The 24,825-nt window shown below is 43.1% G+C and overlaps 1 long non-coding RNA gene across 1 annotated transcript in view; it reads left to right on the top strand.

Moving 5' to 3' along the window:
• The first annotated feature begins 1,174 nt into the window (after positions 1 to 1,174).
• Positions 1,175 to 24,825, top strand: part of LOC311609979 — a 73,413-nt gene continuing 49,762 nt past the window's right edge. The window contains exon 1 of the long non-coding RNA XR_014792874.1: positions 1,175 to 1,568. This is a non-coding gene — a long non-coding RNA (uncharacterized lncRNA). The remainder of the gene's footprint in view (positions 1,569 to 24,825) is intronic.

Here is a 24,825-nt window from a genome sequence, read left to right as displayed (position 1 = left end):
ACTGAGTGGCCAGATTGTTATGTGTTATTATGTGTTATTATTATTATAATAATCTGGCCACTCAGTGTATATAATGGGTTAGTTATAGGTTAGTGTTACCAAAAGTCACCTAGGGCAGTATAGCAGTGTTCACCGGGTATCTCCTGCAGGGCGTGAGGCGTGTTTACACCGAAGGCCTGGGACGACCTCACCAGGGAGTGTCACGTGAGCCCTAAGCTGCAGGATGTGAGGAGGCCATGTCGGGAGCCGATGCCTCTCCATTGCTTAGAGCAGGGGTCCTCAAACTTTTTAAAGTGGGGGCCAGATCACGGTCCCTCAGAGAGCTGGAGGGCCGGACTATATGAACTACTAATTCCTGCTGTAACACCTCGGCTGCACTCACTGCCCAAAAAACCTGGCGGGCTGGATCAGACTCCTATGCGGGCTGCATGTGGCCCGAGGGCCCATAGTTTGAAGACCCCTGGCTTAGAGCTTCCCTCGCACACGATGGGCATTGCACCAGCGCTGTGACAGCCTGCTAGGCACCTGGGGGCTGGGCACTCCAGGTAGTGGTGCCTGGGCACTCCAGGCAGAGGGAGCAGCGGGGCAGAGGCTCTGAGGAAAGAGCGGACTCTGTGGCTAAGACCACAGGAGGCCAGCGCTGCTGGGGTGGATAGGCAAAAGACGGTGTGCCAGGGGGAGGTCCAGACAGACAGCCAGGCTGGACACACTGGGACGTGTGGGCCACATGAGGGTGTGGGCCTCCTATCAGTGAGAAGGGGAGCCCCCAGAGTGTTTTGGTGTTCACCTTAAAAACCATAGGTGAGTCTGTTGTGGCTGGCAAGACCCAGACAAGTCCTGTCAAGGCAGGACTCCAGATGGCCAGCAAGGCCCTATCAAGACAGGACTCTAGGCCAGGGAAGGAATGAGCAACAGGACACACAACAAAAAAGGTAGCATAACTTTTAGTCATAACATAGTTCTGTTGCAAGGCTCAACCCCCAGGCAGGCTTGTCCTGTTTCCAGTAGCCGCAAGGCAGGACAAACAAACCAGACCAGAGTAGAAAATTTTAAACTCGGTGCCTGGAATTCCTCTACAGTGAAACATGCAAACCTCCCTCTAGATCTAGATAGGAGATTGGCGTCAGCAAAACCGCAGCATCCTACATTTCTGCTTGAGACAGAACAGACATTTCTGCTTGAGACAGAACAGATAAATCTGTACAAACTACCTAGGAACAGATAAGGACAGCCAGCTCTTTGTCCTGAGGGGCCAATCAGCGAGTGACAAACCAGCAGTGGAATGGGAAAGGAGGTATAAGAGAAGGGACTGCCCCTCCATCGGGGCTCTTACCTGGGTGTTTGCCGGCTGCTGCCTCAGCCAAGGTTTGAGCCCGGATTCGAATCTGTAATAAATTCTTGCTGGCTTAATCAAATTGGTTTCGGTGGTCCATCTCTTGGGAACTCGCTCCGTAACATCTGGAGGCCCCAGCGAGATCCCACCTGAGGGGCTTCTCAGCAAGCCCCTCTAAGAAATTTCAGGTTCTCTGGAACTCCAGACCATGCCAGGATCTGCCTGCTCGGCGCTGGTAAGTCAGGCCTGTTTTCTCTTTGGGTTTCTTGTCTTGGTTTGGTACGTACCCTGTTATCGTGAACGGCCGGGAGGCGTGACACCTCAGAACTCCCAGTTCACAGCCGAGGTGGTGACGACCACCGAGGCCTGGTTATAGAGTCTGGAGACTCTCTGGTTCAGGTCTGAGTGAGTGTCGTTGGGAGTGTTGAGAGTGTGCGGCTGCAATTGAGTGTGTGGAGGTTGACAAAGGAGATTTTATTTGTACTCTTTTGGATTTGCTTTGGAATTATCCTTTGCCTATCTATTTATAGATTGGGGAAAAAGAAAGAATTTTCAGGATTTCCGAAAACGGGCTGACGAATACAGCTCTGATGTTAATGCCTTTGATTTAACCATTCTTTTTCCCAGGTCAACGCTGGTCTGTAGGGTAACTTTCACCTCACAGTTCCTAGAGTATTAGTCTTGTTTCCTTTGTCCAATATGAGTGCCATTTCTGTTTTGCTGAAACATTGTAATAGTACTTGTTTACTGAAAGAATATAAGTACAGATATTTGTTTGATATTTTGTTTATCTACTTGGGTATAATTATTTTTTCATGTAAGTGAAAATCTGTGTGTGTGGGGGGGGAAACAAAGAGAAAGAAAGAATGAAACCTTTAATTTGTTTAAAGCTGAGTGCTCTGACGGCTAGCAAACTGCCCCGAGTGGCCACTGGGATTCCTTTTTCCCAGGTGTGCTTTGCTTTCTATCAGAGGGGTATCAGCCCACCTAACAATATTTATGTCTATGTTTATTGATTTGAAGGTATAAAATTGTAACAATTGTGGTACAAAAAAAAGGGTTAAAAGCAGAGACCACCCCTCCCAGCAGTGAAATGAACACACAGATGAGAAATGCAGGGGAGTGGGTTGTCCTCATCCACCCACCGACTCTGTGTCCATCCCCAGGATGAGGGTCATGGGCATTTACATGGGAGTGGCCTCTGTAGCTGACCTCCCTGCTCTTCCTGGAGCAGCCTTCCTGAAGCACATGCCCTACTGGACTCCGGCCTGTGGCGAAGCAGAGGCAGGAACCTGGCCTCCGGAACGTGCTTCCTGTGAATCGTAACAGGCCAGTTTATAAGCCGATTCCTTTGGTCTATACTTTTCTAAAATAAAGTGAGTGTATTTTTATAAAAAAAAAAAAAAAAAGCAGAGACCAAATTCTAAAGTTAACTATCTACAAGAAAGAAGCTTGAGCTGGCAATGTTGCCAAGTCTGTCCAGCAAGCTCAAAAGAACTAAATGAATCTTATTTCTGCCGCCACCCAGTTTAGTCAGTGGTGGAGGTACAGTTTCAGAACTATTTGTTTCAATTGGCCATTTAAGTTTAATGTAATTAATGATTACAGTACATTGTAAAATCTTTAAAAGAAAAGGAAAATATTTTGTGGGCCGCTTGGTCCTTGTGTGTGTGTCAACTCTTAAATTATAGTTTTTAAATCAGTAATATTAATGGAAACACACGCAGAAAGTCCAGGGAGTCTGATTGTAGTGTAGGGGTCACAGGTTCCCCCAAGGCACCTTCGCTAGCAAGAGGCAGGTGGTGGACAGCCTGATGAAAACACCCTGGTGGAAGCACCGCCTTCGCCTCCTGGGACCCCTGAGCTCCCTGCCTCCGCCCACCTCTAGGGGTTGTTTTGAGTAGCTGGAGGCAGCAGCTGTGCTGCGTGAGGGCGAGGGGAGAAATTCCCGTGACCCCCTGCACCCCAATGAGACCTCAAAACCCCCCGTGACTGCTTGGACACTTTTCACCATGTTCTATTAGGGGGCTTAAAGGCACAGTTAGAAATTCTCCCGTTCCCCTTTCCAGGCTTGTCAGAATCTGAGATCTTTATCTCTAGGAAATATGTTGCAGTTTAAATTTCAAGCGGCTGGAGACCTGAGAACATGTTACTGGACCTGCTCCCTCTTCCCTCTGGCTTTTCTAAATATTTTAAAATAATAAGAGATTTGAGGTATGGTTATAGATTTTTGAAAGACATAGAAAGAAGGTTTAAAAGCTAATGTAAAATCGTGAAAGTTTTTATGAAAGTTGTGCATTTGATGAAAAGGAGAAACAGGGAGAGAGTGAAAGAACGAAACAGAGACTTAACAAAGAGACTCTGGGAGTCCTAGAGGAAAGAATTTAGACAGAAACAGAAACAAAGTTTGGGAGAGAAAGTGATATGGGTTTATTAGTGTAAGTGTGTATGTGAGAAAGGGAGGAGAGAGACATGAGCAAGAGATGGGAAGGGACAGAGATTAGAGAGGGAGAGAGACAGAACGTGAGGCCGGAAGAGACAGAGATGGTCTGAAAGTAAGGGAGACTTAGACTTCAAGGGTTTTTTAACTTAGGGGAAGAAGACTGACAGGACCAGGGCTTCTTTCAATTAAGCCTCCACGGGTAACCTTACAAGTGAGAGGCAAACCTATTCATTTCTTGGTGAACACTGGGGCAGGTTATTCAGTCTTCACAGAGCCGATGGGACCTCTAGGAAGATATCAGTCCAGGGAGCCACCAGACAAACTGACTGTTTTCCTTGGACATCAAGAAGGACTGTAGGCCTAAGAAGGAACACGTACTGGAGGAACGCAGCCGCTAAACTGGACTGAAGTAGAACAATGAGCCTTTGAGGAGCTAAAGAAGGCTCTCTTCTCAGCACCTGCCCTAGCCTTGCCAGATATCACAAAGTGAGTGGGGTAAGGGGCATTGCCACAGGGATTCTCACTCAGACTCTAGGTCCCTGGAAGAGACCTGTGGCCTATCTGTCTAAGAGACTAGACCCTATGGCAGCAGAATGGCCAGTGTGCCTCTGGGCAGTGGCCACCACTGCATTGATGATGAAGGAGGCAGATAAGCAGACTCTGGGCCAGGAGCTAGCGCTGACAACACCCCATGCCATTGAGGCCCCCTTTGAGGTGCTCCAGAGAGATGGATGTCCAATATCACCCAGTGCCAAGCTCTTCTCCTGGACCAGACCTGCATCCGGTTCCATAAGACACTGGCCATCAACCTTGCCAGCTTGCTTCCAGATGATCCAGAGGAACCCATTCATGACTGCAGAGAGATAACAGACGCAGTACTGACAGATGTCCTGCTGTCATCACCAGATGAGGTACTTTACACTGATGGGAGCAGTTATGTTCAAGATGGGATCTGATATACAGGGGCAGCAGTAGTCACCATAGGCCACACCATTTGGGCACAGTTCCTGAACAGAGGAACATCAGTAAACTTTTGGCCTTAATCTAGGCCCTTTGATGGGGACACTGTGCCATTCACCGGGAAAGAGGGTTACCAACTCCAGCCAGAAAGGACATTATTTTAGCCTCATTTGAGGCCATCTGACTCCCAAAAGCAGTTGCAATAATGCACTACAAAAGACATCAGAAAGGGGTGACAATTGAAGCCAGAGGAAATAGAGCCACAGACCAAACTGCTAAGGAAGATGCCCAAAAACCAGTGGGGCCTTTACAAGTCTTAGTAACCCTGCCGGACCCCGACCTACACCAAACAAGAGGAGGAATTGGCTGAACAGAAGCAAGCCATCAAAGGACCAGATGGTTGGTGGCCCCTACCAGATGACAGACTGCTGGTCCCAGAGGCTCTAGGTAGGACATTAGTTGCCCATTTACACCAGGTTATCCACTTAGGCGTCATCAAGACTTCTAAACTTCTGTGAGGCAGATACTACGAAGCTTAAGTAAAGGAAAAGCATAATCACTAGAAGTATTGTCTGTGTACAGGTAAATGATAAGCAAGAATAAAGAATCCCCCTGGGAATTTGGGCCCCAAGGAAATTCACTAAGAGAGCATTACAAGGTGGGTTTCATAGAGATTAAGCCACCAGCATTAAGATATAAGTACATGCTAGTTTTTATAAACACCTTCTCAGATTAAGTTGAAGCATAGAACAGAAACTGCCTTTATAGTAGTCAAGAAATTCCTCCAGGAGATTATACCTAGATTCAAGCTGCCAGTAGTCATAGGATCAAATAACAGCCCAGCCTTTGTAGCAAGGTATCTCAAAGTATAACTCAAGCCTTAGGACAAGCATGAACAGTACTCTAAAAAAGTTTAATTAAATTTGTCCTGGAAACCGGTGAAATTTGGACCAACCCCCTGCCCTTCACCCTCTTATTGGCCAGGTGTACCCCCTACCGAGATGGGTCTCCCCCACCCCTTTTTTTGAGATCATGTATGGTAGACTTCCTCTCTATCCTTCCCAAGGTCAGGGAGAAACTGAAAGCTAGAATTCATAACAATTCCCTTGCTCAAGTCTTTAGAGGCTCTACAATTTACCCAGAGAGCCATATATAAGCTTGTTCCAGATGCACTGCCAGTGCCCCCCGTGGACCCTGTACACTCCTTCCAGCCCAGAGACTCTATGTGGGTAAAGAAGTTCACTGTCCAAGGACTCACCCCAACCTGGAAGGAACACTACACTGTTATCCTGAGCACGCCCACGGCTGTTGAAGTAGAGGGCACCCAAACCTGGCTACACCACTCCCAGCTCCTGCACAGAAAACAACCTGGATCCTGGCAATCAGCAGCCTCACCAGTGAGATCCCTAGCCTGGACTCCACACAGGTCAGGAGGAGACTTGATGCCTTCAGGAGGGGAATTGGACTTTAGTGAGGACAGTACTAATGGTAACTATGGTACAAGAGGTTTTGGTAACTATAAGAACATTTTTGCTACCACTGAGAAAGTCTGTGGCTAAGTAAAGCTACAAGTGCAAGGGAACGGGAGAGCAGAAAGAGAGGAATGGGAGCAGCCAGAATCAACGATTCGATTCCCCGATAAGACCAGTGGGGAATCTTGTGGCCAGCAAGACCCTGTCAAGGTAGGACTCCAGATGGCCAGTAAGACCCTATCGAGGCAGAACTCCAGGCCAGGGAAGGAATGAGCAACCAGACACACAACAAAAAATGTAGCATAACTTTTAGTCATAACATAGTACTGTTGCAAGGCTCAAACACAGGCAGGCTTGTCCTGTTTCCAGTAGCCGCAAGGCAGGACAAACAAACCAGACCAGAGTAGAAAATTTTAAACTCCGTGCCTGGAATTCCTCTACAGTGAAACATGCAAACCTCCCTCTAGATCTAGATAGGAGATTGGCGTCAGCAAAACCGCAGCATCTTACATTCCTGCTTGAGACAGAACATACATTTCTGCTTGAGACAGAACAGATAAATCTGTACAAACTACCTAGGAACAGATAAGGACAGCCAGTTCTTTGTCCTGAGGGGCCAATCAGGGAGTGACAAACCAGCAGTGGAATGGGAAAGGAGGTATAAGAGGAGGGACTGCCCCTCCATCAGGGCTCTTACCTGCGTGTTTGCCAGCTGCTGCCTCAGCCAAGGTTTGAGCCTGGATTCGAATCTGTAATAAATTCTTGCTGGCTTAATCAAATTGGTTTCAGTGGTCCATCTCTTGGGGAATCGCTCCATAACAGAGTCCAGCAAGCCAAAGAGAGGAATGCTACTCTGCAGAGAAAAAGGAGGAAGTGGGGAAGGGTATTTTTGAAAGAAAGTCCATTGTAGGAAAGCGAGAATTCAGGGGGATGATGGTTTCCCATCAGCTGAGTTGCTGAGCAAGGGAGGAAATCTTCCTTTCTCTTGCTGGAGCAGTAAAGCAGTATATACTTACATTTCTGAACCCTGACAACCCATAGGTCTGGGCTGCTGGTCAATACTTGAGCCAATGAAGTGCACAGGGTTGAATCATATTTGAGCATTTATTCCAATAATACTGGCAGTGTGGGTAGAAGAGAAGCTCATCCATGAAAATCTACTTTGTAAACACCCCCTACCAGCTGCTTATATGGGGTAAGACAAAGATTACATGGGGAAGTAGGCAAAGGAGATAAATATAGGTATAATGATAACAGACTACAGGCACTGTAGGCTCAGGTGGCACCTCATTGTTTGGGCAATCTTTCCATGATAATAGGACCACATTCCAAGGTTGACTCCAAGGTCCAAGGATTACTACCAGGTATTGGGGTTGAGGAATGGTTGTACATCTCCCAGCCAAATTAGAATGTGCTTTTCTTTAATCGGAAGTAAACAATCATGGTTAACAGAGCATTATTAATACTTTTTAAAAATAATTAATAGCTAGTCCCCAATATTATATTTCTGCCCCTAACACAGATTCATCACTTGCAACCAATGTTTCAATCCAGGGCAGGATGTTGCTAATGGAGGAAGCTATGCATGTGTTACCTTCCCCTTAATTAACCCCCTCCCTCAGGGTCTGTTTTTTATTGATTTTTAGAGAGAGAGGCAAAGGGAGAGGGAGAGAGCAAGGTAGAAAGAGAGAAACAGAGATTTCTGAGAGAAACATTGATCAGTTGCCTCCCGCTAAGTGCCCCGCACAAGGATCAAACCCACAACCTGTGTGTGTCCCTCACTAGGAAACAAACCAGCCACCTTTCAGTGCATAGGGATGATGCTTTCGCCAACTGAGCTACAGCAGCCAGGGCTTGAGAAGAGGTCTGATGGGAGGGGCCAGTCACCATTTCTCAGGTGTGAAACCATATACTCCCTGATGGTATAGAACAGTGACTGTCAGTAGCCGCACACTGTCCTCACTAGCTGAAAGGTGTGGACAAGGAACCCAGAAGGCTGGTCAACCTTGAAGTTCTGAAAAGTCAGAGCCAACCACTCAATGTCTAGTTGACACAATGGTAGCTGAAGCAGCTTCCACCTATTAGTCTTATGTAAATCCTTGCTGATTGGCTATTACTGGCTATGGGTGGATACCAAACCTTAATAAAAGGGATCACAAGGACAGAGCAAAGCAAAGTCCTCCCTCTAGAGTTGGGCTTCTGCCTGACCCCCAATATCGCCAAATTATTATTTTCTGGTCTATTTCATTTGTGTTCGGCTTCCTCCAGAACCAGAACCCTGAACCATGCGGGTCGTGGTGGTGGGGTGGGGGGAACACTCACAACTGGAGCCCAAACATGGGACACTTGCAAGTGACCAATGCCCTCTAGGCCTTAGGATTGGGGTTGGGCTGACAACTGTGCCTCGCACATTATTTAGTAATAGGAAAGAAAAACCTTGAGAATTTAAAGGTTGTGCTTCTAGTATTTGTAAAATGTCTCTAAAACCTATAAGAATGGTCTTTATTGCCTTCCCTGCACCCCAAAATACAGCACCCATCCATTTGTTAATGAGGTTTGTCAACCAAAGGTTGCTGCTGCCAGTTTAACTCCAAAAGGAGTTCCCAAATTGGGGTGCAGTGGGGAGAGGGGAGACTTGGTTCAGTGTAAACAGCTCAGTTGTGGATATAGCTCAATGGAGAAACAGCTTAGCTGTGACACAGCTCATTTACAAGTAGCCCAGACAAGACTGGTGCGGTGGCTTGGCTCTGGTTTTACAGCTCCAGCTGGGGAGACAGTCCTTTTGAAAATCCAAAGCTCACTCTGTTGAGGTAAAGTGGACTTACTTAGTGAAGAGTGCCTGCCCGCAGTCTGTGATTGGTCCATTTTTATGCAAATGGAGACTCACAGTTTGATTGACTCAATCCTGATGGTTTGGAATGGAGCTGCTCTGATGGTTCCTATGGAAGAATGTAAATGAATTATACCTGTGCAGCTCCTATTGATTTGGCAGGTCTTCAACCCATTGGTGCATTTATACACTTAGGAGCTACTTCTTTTTAACAACTATTTTAAATTGATTTTTGGAGAGCTAGGAAGGGAAAGGGAGAGAGAAACATCCATGTGGGAGAGCAACATTGACTGGCTGCCTCCTGCACACCTCCCATGTGGATTGAGCCTGAAACCTGGGCATGTGCCTTGACCAGGAATTGAACCAGCAAATTGTAATTGCATGGGACAATGCCCAACCAACTAAGCCACACTGGCCAGGGCTAGGACCTTCTTTATAAGGGTTAGTTCTGGTGACAGGAGCACAGTGCAGGAGGCAGGCAGCTCAGTGCAACTTTACCCAGAAGTGCCGAAGGGATGAGAGGCTCCTGTTTAGCAACAACTGTTAAAGTCTTTATAAATTTGGGCCTAATGAGCCATTCGGAGTCTTTCTCAATAGATATTTTATTTCTCAGGTGGACAGGTGTAAATTTCCCTACTGCTGAGCCCTGAATACCTACATAGCAATCCAAAATTATTTGCTCTTCAGGAGCTCAGAGCTAGCTAGTAAAAACAACTGTGACTAGTGTGCCTCAGTGATTGAGCATTGTTCTATGAACCCGGAAGTCACGGTTCGAGTCCTAGTCAGGGCACATGCCTGGGTTTCAGGCTCCATCCCCAGTAGAGGGCATGTAGGAGGCAGTTGATCCATGTTGCTTTCTTTTTTAAAATATATATTTTATTATTTTTTTACAGAGAGGAAGGGAGAGGGATAGAGAGCTAGAAGCATCAATGAGAGAGAAACATCGATCAACTGGCTCCTGTGCACCCCCTTGGGGGATGTGCTCAAAAACAACGTACATGCCCTTAACTGGAATCAAACCTGGGACCATTGAGTCCTCAGGCCAACACTCTATCCACTGAGCAAAATTGGTCAGGGCCCATGTTTCTCTCTCTCTCTCCCTTCTCCCTCCTTCCTCTGTCTTTAAAAATCAACGGAAAACCCCGCATAAGAAGATATAATTAAGATAGGTTAAAAATAGACGTTAGAAGAAAGGAGACATATGGTGATGATTTAATCACCACCCTCTGAACAGGACATTTTGTTAAAGTTCACATGATATTAAAAATGAAAAACCAACAAATGTACTCTTAATCTTTTATCTTTCTTTTCTTGCCATTTCCTCCTTAACATTTATGTATTATACTTCTGTATTCTGTCCCAATGAATTGTACCAAATTTCCTATAGGTGTGCTTCTGTTTTAGAAGGTTGAGCAGTTCTTGATATTGCTTTAATAATAACATCTTTTGTGTCTCACCATTAATTAGTATGTTGGCTGTTGACTTGGATAAGATATTTCATAGCCAGTTAAAGAACTATTTTGTTTCTGTTTTGAGGATATTTATTAATAATTGGGAGTTATTTAAAATTTATCAATATACTATTTTATTTTATAATTATTTCCTTTTTAAAAAAATAAATCTTTATTGTTCAGATTATTACAGGTGTTCCTCTGCCCCCCCCAATAGCTCCCCTCCACCTGATTCCCCACCTTACCCTATGCCTTTATCACCCACTACTGTCTTCATCCATAGATGTAAGATTTTTGTTCACTTTCCACACCCCTAAGACCCCTTCCCCCTGAGAATTGTAAGCCTACTCCCTTTCTATGTCTTTGATTCCATTATATTCACCAGTCCATTCTGTCCTTCAGACTTTTTACTCACTTGATTTTTAGATTTACTTATTGGTAGGTATGTATTTGATGTCTTTTTATTGTTCATAATTTTTATCTTTACCTTACCCTTTGGCATCCTTGGTGTTCATCACTTTGAATATTTCTTGCCATTTCCTACTGGCCTGCATAGTTTCTGTTGAGAAATTAGCTGACATTCATATGGGTACTCCCTTGTAGATAATTAACTATATTTCTCTTGCTGCTTCCAAGATTCTATCTTTGTCTTTTGCTCTCGGCATTTTAATTATGATGTGTCTTGGTATGGTCCTCTTTGGATTCCTCTTATTTGGGGTTCTGCGTGCTTCCTGGACTTTTAAATCTATTTCTTTCACCAGGTGGGGAAAGTTTTCTGTTATTATTTCTTCTAGTAGATTTTCAGTATCTTGCTCTCTCTCTTCTTCTGGCACCCCCAAATTTCAGATGTTTGCCACACCCTAGCTTAGTGTCAACCTGAGACTCTGCCCCAAACAATCTACAAATTCACCCAAGCTCCACGCAATGGCTTTTGCATATAAATGACCTGCCCTATCGCAGCTTAACCAAACAAACTGAAGGTCAGTCAGACAGCTCCAAAACCTCCAAACACCATCCAAGAAGAGAAAACTATCATTTTTGCTCTAGGTTCTGTTGGGTGTCCTCAGACAGTAGGTGACCTGGAACCCATTGGAGACCCAGAAACCAGTGTAACTAGTGGTCAGTGTGAGACACCAGATTTCAACTCCTCATTTCCATAAGGGACATATTCAAGAGGCAGACTCAGTGACCACCAAAGGCCCACTAAAATAAATCCTACCCCATAAGCGTGTCTCCAGCACAGCAATTCTTCCATTATAGACAGAGCCTGTCCTCACATCCAATTAGCCTGGAGGTTAATTCCTCCCTGTGATACCAACAACAATCAAGATTTAACTACAACAGGGGTGTACACACAGACCACAAAGGGGGGCACTAAGAGTGTCCACCTCAGGTAACTAGGAGGCCGACCCATTGGACCATATAGAATACCTACCACACAAAGCCACCCTACCAACACCCTACCAAGCTTGAAAATGCTGAGACAAGAAAACAGATCACAAATGAAAGAATGAAGTAAAGCAAACGACTGGATATAGAGTTTAAAACCACGGTTATAAGATTTTTCAAGAATTTCCTAGAAAGGACTGATAAATTTAAAGAGACCCTTGAGGATTTGAAAAAGGAACAACTAGAAATAAAACATACACTGACTGAAACAAAAAATATTATCCAGAGACCCAACAGCAGAGTAGAGGAATGCAAGGATCAAGTCAAAGATTTGGAATACAAAGAAGGAAAAAACACTAAACTGGAAAAGCAAAAAGAAAAAAGGATCCCAAAATATGAAGATAGTGTAAGGAGTCTATGGGACAACGTCAAGTGTACTGACATCGGGATTTTTGGGATGCCAGAAGAAGAGAGAGAGTAAGATACTGAAAACCTATTTGAAGAAATAATGACTGAAAACTTCCCTCACCTGGTGAAAGAAATAGATTGAAAAGTCCAGGAAGCCCTCAGAACCCCAAACAAGAGGAATCAAAAGAGGACCACACCAAGACACATCATAATTAAAATGCCAAGAGCAAAAGACAAAGAGAGAATATTAAAAGCAGCAAGAGAAAAACATTTCATTACTACCAGGGAGCACTCATACAATTGTCTGCTGATTTCTCAACAGAAATTATGCAGGCCAAAAGGGACTGGCAAGAAATATTCCAAGTGATGAATAGCAAGAACCTACAATCAAGATTGCTCTACTCAGCAAAGCTATCATTCAGAATTGAAGGTCAGATAAAGAGCTTCAAAGATAAGAAAAAGCTAAAGGAGTTAATCAACATGAAACCAAAATTATATGAAATGTTGAAAGGTATTCTTTAAGAAGAGAAAGAAGAAGAAAGGTAAAGATAAAAATTATGAACAATAAATACATATCTATCAACATGTGGATCTAAAACTCAAGTGAATTAAAAATCTTAGGAACAGAATAAATGGTGAATATAATAGAATCAGACACATAGAATGGAAAGGTATTCATAAATCTCAGTGGAGTATGGAAAAGACTGGACAAAAATTGTACACTTATGGATGAGGACAGTTAGGGGAGTTTAGGGCAGAGGGTGGAGTGGGAATGTCATGGAGGGGACCTATTGGGTGAAAAAGAAGAATCAATTGTAATAATCTAGACAATAAAGATTTATTAAATAAAAAAATCAACATTGATAAAAACAATGACTGATAAATTGATTAAACTTATTCTTATATCTCCCTGTATACCACATAAGAGTAAAACACTTTCAGAATGCTTGACTAATTTCTCTTGGGATGAAGTATTTACAACTTTAACTTTGCCACACACTCTTTGAACTCGAGAGAAAACAATACATAACTGACCATGTCTGATGAATATTCCTACTCTGTCTAGAGTTTGTACTTATGATTTATTAATAGTCATCTCAAATGCTGGCATCATGGGAAAGTGTCTTTGAATTAATTTAAATGGCAGGCCAGTGTCAGACAGGGTCAAATCAATTCTTGGAATCAGAACAACCTCTCATTCCAGAGAGCCTGTTAATACTTCAGCTTCGATTATGTTAGGTTGCAATCTTTTGGGACAATAGTTGGTCTGCAAATTCATTCTGGTGACGCGTGTGACTGGAGCGAGAGCTTTATATGTATCACGCATGTGAGAGTCAACATATATTTTTAAATTGCCAGTATGCATCATATGCAGCCAGATGGATGTGTGGCCAGTCACTTAGCCTTTTACATATATAGACTAGAGACCCAGTGCACAATTTGTGCACAGACCCCTTTGGGTGGCCTGCAGGGATTGGGCCAAAACCTGCAATCCAATGCCACTTGCAGCTCCTACCTGCTGCTCCCCCTCATTCTGGCCCCTGCAGCAGGCTCGCACCCAATCAGTACCAACTGGGAGAGACTCATGCTGTCATAGCAGCACTCAACAGCCATGAGTCCTGCATCTGGCACTCTCCCACGGAGAGTGGCCTGTAGTATTGGGCTGAAACTGACTCTCTGACATCCCCCGAGGTGTTCCAGATTGTGAGAGTGCACAGGCCAGCCTGGCTGGGGAGGGACTGTAGGAGGGCTCCAGGGCAGGTCTGGCCCATCTCACTCAGTCCCAATGGGCTGGACCCCAGCAGAAAGCTAACCTACCAGTTGGAGCATCTGCCCCCTGCTGGTCAGTGCACATCATGGCGAGTGTACGCATATCATTTGCATATTATGCTTTGATTGGTTGATCGGATGACCAGATGACTAGACAATTTTCATATTAGGCTTTTATTATATAGGTAGTGAACTGTTAGTACTTCCACTAGAACTGTGTGAGATTCTTTGTGGCCAAGTTCTTACCAAATGTTGGGCACTGTGTTAATATTACAGCTCATGCCTGGTGGGAATTGCTCAGTGGTTGAGCTTGGATCTATGAACAAGGAGGTCAAGTTTGGATTCTGGATCAAGGTACATGCCCTGGTTTTAGGCTTGACCCCCAGTGGGGGGGCATGCAGGAGACAGCCTGCTTGATGATTCTGGATCATCATTGATGTTTCTTTTCTTTTTCTTTTTCTTTTTTAAAATCATCATTGACATTTCTATCTCTCCCTTTTCCTTCCTCCCTGAAATAAATTTTAAAAAAATTAAATAATACATTTCCTCTCCCCCATTTCCTTCCTCTTTTACCACCCTCTCTTTCATCTTCATGCTTTTCTCAGTCTCTCTACCTTCCTAGTTCTCACCATCCTCCTTTGCTTCCATCTTCTCATCCCCATTCCTGTTACTTTCTCTTCTCCCATTCCTCTTCACTAACCCCCTTTTAAAATATATATATTTTTACTGATTTCAGAGAGGAAAGGAGAGGGAGAGAGAGATAGAAACATCAATGATGGAAGAGAATCAGTGATCGGCTGCCTCCTGCATACCCCACTCTGAGGATCAAGCCTGCAACCTCTGCATGTGCCCTTACCTGAAACTGAACCGTGATCTCCTGGTTCATAGGTCGATGCCCAACCACTGAGCCATGCCAGTCAGGCTCAAACCCCCTTTTTACTTCTTTTATTTTATGCGCCTGCTAGTCTCCTTGAATAGGACTAATAGCCCTGGTTGTGTGGCTCAGTTGGTTGGAGCATCATCTTGTACAGTAAAAGGTGGCAAGTTTGATTTTGGGTAAGTGCACACACCCAGGTTTCAAGTTCAACCCTTAATCAGGGCATGTTCAGGAGATATCTGATCTCTCTCTCTCTCTCTCTCTCTCTCTCTCTCTCTCTCTCTCTCTCTTTCTCTTTCCCTCTCTCTTTCCTTCCCCCTTTCCTCTATCTAAAACCAATTTTTTAAAAAAGTAGAAATAACCAAGGGGTGTACTCATGAAGGATTCAGTGTGGCTGGCCTTGAGCAGGAAGGCATAGTGCTAGTGCAAAGAAGAGAAAATGGTCAGCTGAATCCCACACCACATCCACTAAAAGTGATGTAATTGACTTCGGTAAAGGTGAATGACAAAGACATCCATTTCTTGTGTTAGGTGGGGTAAAAATGAATGAACAAATAAGGCTTTCACTCGAAGACAGGCATGTGCCAAGTTCTCATGCATTTGCCAATGGTTAATGGCAAAAAGGAAACAAGGTAACACTATAGAATTAGCTTTCCAGTTTTGCATATTTTAACTTTATAACTTTCTTCTAACAGAGTAGCTTTTACCCCTATAATAACAGTAACTAATGTGGAAAGCCCACCACAAACACAGTCAAACGTTGATAATGCAGTTTTGAAGCTCAGATCAACCCACATATTTGAGTCACACTAAACATTTGTATATTTCCTTCCAAAAAGAATAAAATAGAATATTCAGAAATCACTTGCATTTCATCAGCCCTCCCGGCCCCCCCATTAAGCCAAGATTTCCAGTGAATCTTTTCCTAGCATCTTTGACCATTAAAAATAGCCTCTTGTATTTTGTAAAAACTTGGAATCACGGAGAGATTTATGCAAGGTCTGAGAGATAGAAATATATATGCAGAGGCAGAGGGGAGGAGAGAGAGAGGAGAGATAGGTCAGTTTTTTCCTTTTTTCTCTTTTCAGTGTGGGGTCTGGGAGCAGAAACAGTGAATCACAACCAACAGACTTCTAGGAGGAGGAGGGTAGCGGTCTGTAGGCTGCCAAAGAAATGAACCAATGACCCCACTATTTTTTAAAAGAAAATTTTATTGATTTTGAGAGAGAGAGAGAGAGAGAGAGAGAGAGAGAGAGAGAGAGAGAGAGAGAGAGAGAGAGAGAGATCTGTTGGCCAGGACTGACCCACTCTTTCCACAGTCCTGTTAGGATTGTGAAGGAAATAGCTATGTTGCTCTGATCACCTCCTGGTCACACTGTTGGTCAGGAGGGACATCCGACCTAAAATAGTACGAGATGACCCCATGCACAGCACCCACCAGTGCACAGACCAAATGGACAGCAGCATCTAATCACATGTATTCACAGCCCAGGAGAGGAGGCATCGAACCCAACCCAGGCCCACCTCTGGTGCAGTCAGGAGCACAGCAAGTAAGCTGGTGCTGAAGGAGGCAGGCTTGGAGCAACAAGGGAGGAATTCTGCAGAGTTTTCTTAGCTCGATAGGGAATGATGAAAACTTATGAGGTCGATGCAGGAAGTATATAGATGGACCCCAGGAGAGATGCCTAGGACTTTCTGGCTAGCATTAAGAAACTTCAATGCCTGGAAAGGAAAAACACAATGTCCATCTCTCCTGCTGACTGAATAATGATCCAGATCGTGGGACCCAGTGTAAGTACACAAGAAACTTCCCGCTAGTCTCCTTTTTTACTCTTGCTTTATTGAAATATAATTTATACATCATAAAATCCACCTGGTTGATGTCTACAGAGCATTGCAGAAAGAAATGGAAAACGGCCTAAATCAGTGGCAAGACATCCCATGTGTGTGGTGAGGAGACAACACTGTTAAGATGCCAGTACTCCCAGAACTGATCTTACTTCTGCCCTTTCCTCTCTTGTCCTTCTTGTATTTCCATTACATGTATGTTGTACTATTGATGGTGTCCCACAGGTCTTTGAGGTTCTGTTCATTTTTACTCCTCCTTCTCTTCAGATTGGATACTTTAATTCACTTATCAAGTTTGCCAATTTTTTTTTGCTAGTTCAGACCTGCTTTTGAGTCCCTCTACTGAGTTTTAAATTTTCATCATCATACTTTAAATATATATATATATATATATATATATATATATATATATATATATATATATATATATTAGTGATTTGTTTACAGAGAGGAAGAGAGAGAGATAGAGAATTAGAAACATTGATGAGAGAGAATCATCGATCAGCTGCCTCTTGCACCCCCCCCACTAGGGATGTGTCCGCAACCAATGTGCATGCCCTTGACCAGAATCAAACCTGGGACCTTCCAGTCCACAGGCTGATGCTCTATCCACTGAGCCATACCGGTTTCGGCATAATCATACTTTTATTTTTTATTTGTTTTTATTTTTTAAAATATATTTTTATTGATTTTTTATAGAGAGGAAGGGAGAGAGATAGAGAACTAGAAATATCCATGAGAGAGAAACATCAACCAGCTGCCTCTTGCACACCCCCTACTGGGGATGTGCCCACAAGCAATGTACATGCCCCTGAACAGAATCGAACCTGGGACCTTTCAGTCCACAGACCGATCCTCTACCACTGAGCCAAACTGGTTTCGTTGGCATCATCATACTTTTAAACTCCAAAATTTCCATTTGGTCCTTGGAACATTTTTTTTTAATCTTCACCCAGGTATATGCTTATTTATTTTAGAGAGAAGGGAAGAGAGAGAGAAACATCAATGTGAGAACATCAATCATGATCCAACCTGCAACCTGGGTATGTGCCCTGATCACAAATCAAAACTGCCACCTCTCGGTGTACGGGGACAATGGTCCAACCACCTGAACCACACTGGCCAGGGAGCTTTTAATTATTAACTTATGTTTCTGGTTTGAATCTGGTAACAAAACTAGGGATGGAAGTTATTGGTATTTTCATTTTATAGATGACAAGACAGGGCCAGAGCAATTAAAATCTTTCCCCAAGGTCGTTCTAGCCAGAAAATGCATAAAGCAGGCCTGGATTCTGAGGTTCCTGACCAGGCTGCCAGAAGGAGGTCCCCCATAAAGCCATGGGCAGGGATACCATGTGGGCCTCTGTTAAATCTGCTGTAAAATGTGAAACGACCTTTAGGAATGCCTTCCCAGTTTTTTAAATTTTCATTAGTTTATTTTATTGTGGATACATCTTATAAGAGTTTAGTGGAGCCGAATTAACAACATATGCTGGGGAATAAGATCTCAAATGTTTCAACCTGCCAGTTTCTGAGAACAGCTTTGTAGTAATGGAATTCACATGTCACACAACTTATTGATTTAAGGTATACAATTCAATGGTCTTTGGTCTATTCATAGCTGTGCACTCATCATCACAATTAATTTTTGAACAGATTCATTTGCTGCAAGAGAAACCCAGGGCCCATCATTAGTTCTCCACTTCCCACCTCTCAGGGTTTGGCAAGCATTGATGGATTTTGTCTTTATAGACTTGCCTATTTTGGACATTTAGAAAAATATATATTTTATTGATTTTGTATAGAGAGGAAGGGAGAGGGAGAGGGATAGTTAGAAACATTGATAAGAGGGACACATCAATCAACTGCCTCCTGCATAGCCCACACTGGGCATGTGCCTGCAACCAAGGTACATGCCCTTGACCGGAATTTAACCTGGGACTCTTGAGTCTGCAGGGTGATGCTCTATCCACTGAGCCAAACTGGTTATGGCTATTTTGGACATTTTATATAAATGGAGTCCTAGCACATGTTGTATTGGCACCTGTTTTCTTTCATTTAGCATAATGTCTTCAAAGTTTATTTATGTGGTATGTATGATTGCATCATTTAGAAATATATGTCATTGATTTTTCTTGAGAGAGAGAGGAAGAGAAAAAGAGAGAAAGTGAGAAACACTGATATGAGAGAGAAACACCCATTGGCTGCTCCCTGCACGCTCCCTACTGAGGATTGAAACTGCAACTTGGGCATGTGAGCTGATTGGGAATTGAACCTGCAACCTTTAGGTGCATGGATGATACCCACACAGGTCAGGGCATTTCATTCTTTTTATTTTTAGAAATAATATATTTTTATTGATTTAAGAGAGAAAAAGATAGGGCGAGAGAAATAGAAACATCAATGATGAGAATCATTGATTGACTGCCCCCAACATATCCCCTAATGAGGATCGAACCTGCAACCTGGGCATGTGCCCTGACCTGGAATTGAACTGTGACCTCCTGGTTCATAGGTTGATGTTCAACCACTGAGCCCCACCAGCTGGGCTAGGTCTACTTTAATGTCTTTCAACCATGTGCTGTAGTTTGCGGAGTATATTTTTAAATTTCTTTTGGTAAATCCATACCTAAGTATTTTATTCTTTCTTCACTATGATAAACAAATGGCCCATGGATTAACACCAGAGTGAGGTGGCTTTCACAGAGCACCTGCTGTCTCTAGAGCAGCCACACCAGCTCAAAGCCCTGAGAGAAAGGGATTGTAACGTACATTTTGTAAGTGAGGAAACTGAGGCTCAGAGGAAGAGAAGTATTTCATAACAAATAGATGAGGGCTCTAGGCCTTTCTGGTCTAGAGAATGAGCTGTGTTTCCATTGTTACTTGAATTTTCAGCCAAGGTTGGGAAGCCTTTTGGAGGAGATAAATATGGTCAAGGGTGAATATGTCAGGGAAACTCCTACTCTGAAAATGTCCCCGAGGCTGGTGGTTTTTATTTAGTTATTAAAAAATGTTTCTGGGTTAATCCTCACCCAAGTATATTTTTCCACTGATTTTTAGAGAGAGTGGAAGGCAGGGGGAGAGACAGAAAGAGAAACATTGCTGTGAGAGAGTCACATGGGTTGGTTGCCTCCCACACATGTCCGACCAGGGCTGCGTATCAAACCTGGAATGGAGATATGTGCTCTTGTCCAGATTCAACCCTCCAGTTCTCGGGCCCACACTCTACCTACTGAGCCAAACCAGGTAGGGAAGCTGGGTTGTTTTAACTCACCCTGTGCCCTTGAGGAGTTCCCTGATCCTCAGTTTCCTCCTAAATGGACAATTGAATGGCTGTCTTCTTACACTTCTCTGAGACTCTGACAGGCGAACTTGTTGGGCTCTCATTCTGGAGTCTACAATCAGGAATTCAAATGGATTTTGTTCTTTTTTTAATTTATTTTATTTATTCATTTTAGTATTTAAAAATACTTTTTATTGATTTCAGAGAAGAAGAGAGAGGAAGAGTGAGAGAAACATCAATGATGAGAGAGAATCACTGATTGGTTGCTTCCTGCAAGACCTCTAGTGGGGATCAAGCCTGCAATCCGGGCATATGTCCTGACAGGGATTTGAACTGTGATCTCCTGGTTCACAGCTCAATGTTCAACCATTGAGCCATGCCAGATGGGCCATTTTAGTATTTTTTTAATTAAAATTTTTTTAATGTTGACATTATTACAGGAGACCCCTTCCCTCATTGCCCTCCTCCACCTCCCGCTTCTTTGGCCTTTACCAAGATATAGTCCATATCCATGGGGTTGAATACCCTGTGAGAGCAGAAATCCTTTTCAGCTTTCGCTCTCCCTTTTGCCTTATCATCAAACACTAAAACAAAGGAATTTTACAAACATCTTTGCCTCATTTTAAATGCATTTTAAGCTTCTGAGAATCAGGGACATTAAGTTGTGAGTCAACGTCCTGTGATTTCAGCTGAGAGATAATCTTGAACTTCATGTTCTCAGGCTTAGAAACACACATGCACTGCCTGAGGAGGTTGATTCTTATCTGGTTGCAGGGGTGGTGTGAGGGAAGCATGTTATATAAGAAGGCAGCAGAGGCTGACATTCATCAGTCACAGGAAGGCCAGCAGCTATGGCTCTTCATGCTGGGATCTTTCTTATCTTCGCGGGTGCCTGTGCAATTCTACAACTGGGCAATTCTGAAAGTGAAGGTAAGGGAGGGGAGAGAGGCTTAGACTGAGGTGGAAGAAAGTACACCAGAAATGGGTTGAAAGATAAAATTAATAATAATATATACTTATAAAAGTGTAATACACAAATTAGACCAGGAGACCTTCCAGAGACCTTTTGTTTAAAAATAAATAAATAAATAAATATTTATTGTTCAGATTATTACAGGTGTCCCCATAGCTCCCCTCCATCTGATTCCCCAGCCCACCCCATACCCCTCATACCCTTTCCCCCTGAGAATTGTCAGTCCACTCCCTTTCTATGTAATGATTCTATTATATTCATCAATCCATTCTGTTCATCAGATTTTTTTATTCACTTGATTTTTCGATACACTTGTTGGTAGATATGTACTTGATGTCATTTTGTTGTTCATAATTTTTATCTTTGCATTTTCTTCTCCTTCCTCTTCTTAAAGAATACACTTCAGCATTTCATGTAATCCTGGTTTGGTGGTGATGAACTCCTTTAGCTTTTTCTTGTCTGCGAAGCTCTTTATCTGACCTTCAATTCTGAATGATAGCTTTGCTGGGTAGAGTAATCTTGGTTGTACGTAGTTACTATTCATCACTTTGAATATTTCTTGCCACTCCCTTCTTGTCTGCATAGTTTCTGTTGAGAAATCAGCTCACATTTGTAGGTTACTCCCTTGCAGGTAACTAACTGTTTTTCTCTTGCTGCTTTCAAGATTCTTTGTCTTTTGCCTTTGGTATTTTAATTATAATGTGTCTTCGTGTGGTCTTCTTTGGATTTCTTTTGTTTGGGGTTCTGTGCACTTCCTGGACTTTTAAGTCTATTTTTTTTCACCAGGTAGGGAAAGTTTTCTGTCATTATTTCTTCTAATAGGTTTTCAATATTTTGTTCTCTCTCTTCTGGAACCCCCATAATTCTGATGTTGTTATGCTTAAAGTTGTCCCAGAGGCTCCTTATACTTTCTTCATATTTTTGGATTCTTTTTTCTTTTTCTTTTTCTAGTTGGCTGTTTTATTGTTTCCTCATATTTCAGATTTTTGGTTCGATTCTTGCGGTATGTTGATCTACAGTTGAGTTTCTGTATATTCTTTCTTTCAGATAGTGATGCTTAATTTCTGATTGGTCCTTTTCTATTTTTTGGCATTCTCATTAAAGTCCTTGAAAGTATCACTAAGCTCCTTAGAGGTCTCATCAAGTTTCTAGGTAGTTTTAAGAATATTCTTGAGTAACCTAATAAATGTGGTTTTGAACTTTATATCCAGTAGTTTGCTTTCCTCCATTTCTTTCATTCATGACATGTTTCTTTGTCTCCACATTTTGGCTGCTTCCCTGTGTTGATGGAGTAGCTTTGTGTGGTAGGTCACCCACAGAGACCAGTAGTTCAGCATCCCCAATCACCTGAGGTAGACACTTTTGGTACAATCCTTGATGGGCTGAGTGCAAAGTCTTGGTGTAATAAGCCTTAATTGCTATTGGTACACTGGGAGGAATTGACCTCTAGGCTAATTGGCTGTGAGGACCCACTGTGTATATAATGGAAGAACTGCTGCGTTGGAGATACACTTATGGGTCAGGACTTATATCAGTGGGCCTTTGGTGCTCATTGAGTCTGCCTCTTGAATGTGTCACTTAAGGATATGAGGAGTTGAAATCTGATGTCTCACGCTGACCACTTGGTACACTGGCTTCTGAATCTCCAATGGGGTGCAGATCAGCTATTGTCTGAGGCCACCCAGCAGGAGCTATAGTGATAACTACAATTTTGTCCTCTTTGTTTGGGGTTTGGAAGTTTTGGAACTGTCTGACCAGGGCTGTAGTTTGCTAGGTTAAGGTGTGATAGGGAAGGCCATTCATATGCAAAACCCACCGCTTAGTGCTTGGGAGAGATGGTAGAGTGTGTGGGGCAGCATCTGCGGGTATCACTAGGCTAGGGCATGGCAAACAGTGATGGCTGCCAGTCAGCCCTCTCTGTTTCTCCAACCTTGTCCGCGAGTCCCGGGCCCCAGCACAGTAAACAATTATTCCTGAGTGCAGCTCTGCAAACAAGGCCCCCTCACTTTCCACCCGATGGCAGACAGTCCAGCTTCTCCCCATAGGAGTTTGGGACTCCTTTGTCTATCCAAAAACCGGATTTCAGAGTAATCGGGTGTTTCTCTCCTTTCAGGTTGAAAAAAGCAACGCCCACCACCAGCCTGTTTTTTTGTTTGTTTGTTTGTTTTTATTTTAATATATGTTTTTGATTTTTTACAGAGAGGAAGAGAGAGGGACAGAGAGTTAGAAACATTGATGAGAAAGAATCATTGATCAGCTGCCTCTTGCACAACCCTACTGGGGATGTGCCCACAACCAAGGTACATGCCCTTGACCGGAATCAAACCCAGGACCTTTCAGTCCGCAGGCTGACACTCTATCCACTGAGCCAAGCCTGTTTCAGAGAGAATGTTTTTTTATTGATGTTAGGGAGAGAGGAAGACAGAGAGAGAGGGGAGGGGAGAGAAACATTGATGTGAGAGAGAAACACTGATTAGTTGCCTACTGTATGGGCCCCAACTGGGGATTGAACCCACTACCTACATATGTGCCCTAACTGGGAATTGAGCCCTATGACCCTTTGGTGTATGGGACAATGCTCCAACTAACTGAGCCACATTGTCGAGGGTGGCCAAACTCTATTAAGAACTTGTTTTTAAACAAGTCTCTGAAGTATAAGCCTAGTCAGTCTGACTCAAAAGCTCATAGGGCTAATAACTATCGATTTCCACAATGGCTACCTCATTCCTAAATTTGCTTTCCCGTATTCCAGACATGGGCCCCTACAAACAGGTTTCATATATTGTTCACAGTGAGTTTTTGATGTAAATAGGGGTACGTGTTCAAGGTAACAGGGAAGCCATATTGTCAGGGCAAATGCATGATTAATGTGGTATGAGTTGAGTCCCATTTGGCCATTTAACCCTTACCTGTCAGTATGATTGCAATGAGAAATTGCAAGATTCTTAAAAATCTGGTATGTCTTGTAGCTTTCTCATGTACCTGTTTCTATTAAAATGGCCTTCAAAATGTGAAGAAAATACAGTGTTGTTATCTATAGTCACTATGCGGTAGACTAGATCCACAGAGCTCACATTTGGTGTTCTTACCACATACAAAATTATAATGTTTTAATGTGAAAAAAGTTAGAGCTGCAGAGCATTTCTGCCATCAAATGGACTCAAACCATTCCCATCCATTTCTCTTCTCCTCCTTCCATCTCCTCTACCCTTTATTTTTTCCAGCTGAGTTGTAGCCTGGGACCCTCTCTCCTCCAATAATTTCAGACTAGTGGCCTGGTACACAAGTTCATGCACATTGAAAGTAATTAATTAGAAGAAATATTTTGATATTGCTATTCACCCTTTCTCTATAATAGAAGTGTTAACCAAATTCACAATCGACAACAACTGTGATTTAGTGAGTGAAGCCAGCAAGAGCTTTATATGTATCACACATGCATGAGTCAACTTAGCCTTTTATGTATATAGAATAAACTTGCTTAACTAGACCTGCTTTCTGATTTATCTAAACTTTTTTTCAGCCCAGTGAAGCACCCCAACTTTTCTTTTAGGTAATTGTCAGAAACACAGCAGTAAATATCTATATGAAGCAGATAATTATTGTAGATCACGCAGGAAGAACAAAGGGTAACATATTTAACTGCAGCAGTGTTTGACTCTATTCTGCACAGTGAGAAAGCCTGAAGTCATTTTCAAGGCCCAGCATTTCTTATCTCTTTTCAGTCAGTCAATTTTCTAAGCTCTCTAAATCTTCATTTCTCTGCTAATGAAAGAAAATAGAATTCC

The sequence above is a fragment of the Pipistrellus hanaki genome (assembly GCF_964339955.1).
Source record: "Pipistrellus hanaki genome assembly, chromosome: 15".
Lineage (NCBI taxonomy): Eukaryota > Metazoa > Chordata > Mammalia > Chiroptera > Vespertilionidae > Pipistrellus > Pipistrellus hanaki.
The sequence above is the reverse complement of the archived record's forward strand: the minus strand, read 5'-3'. Positions and strand labels throughout refer to the sequence as shown.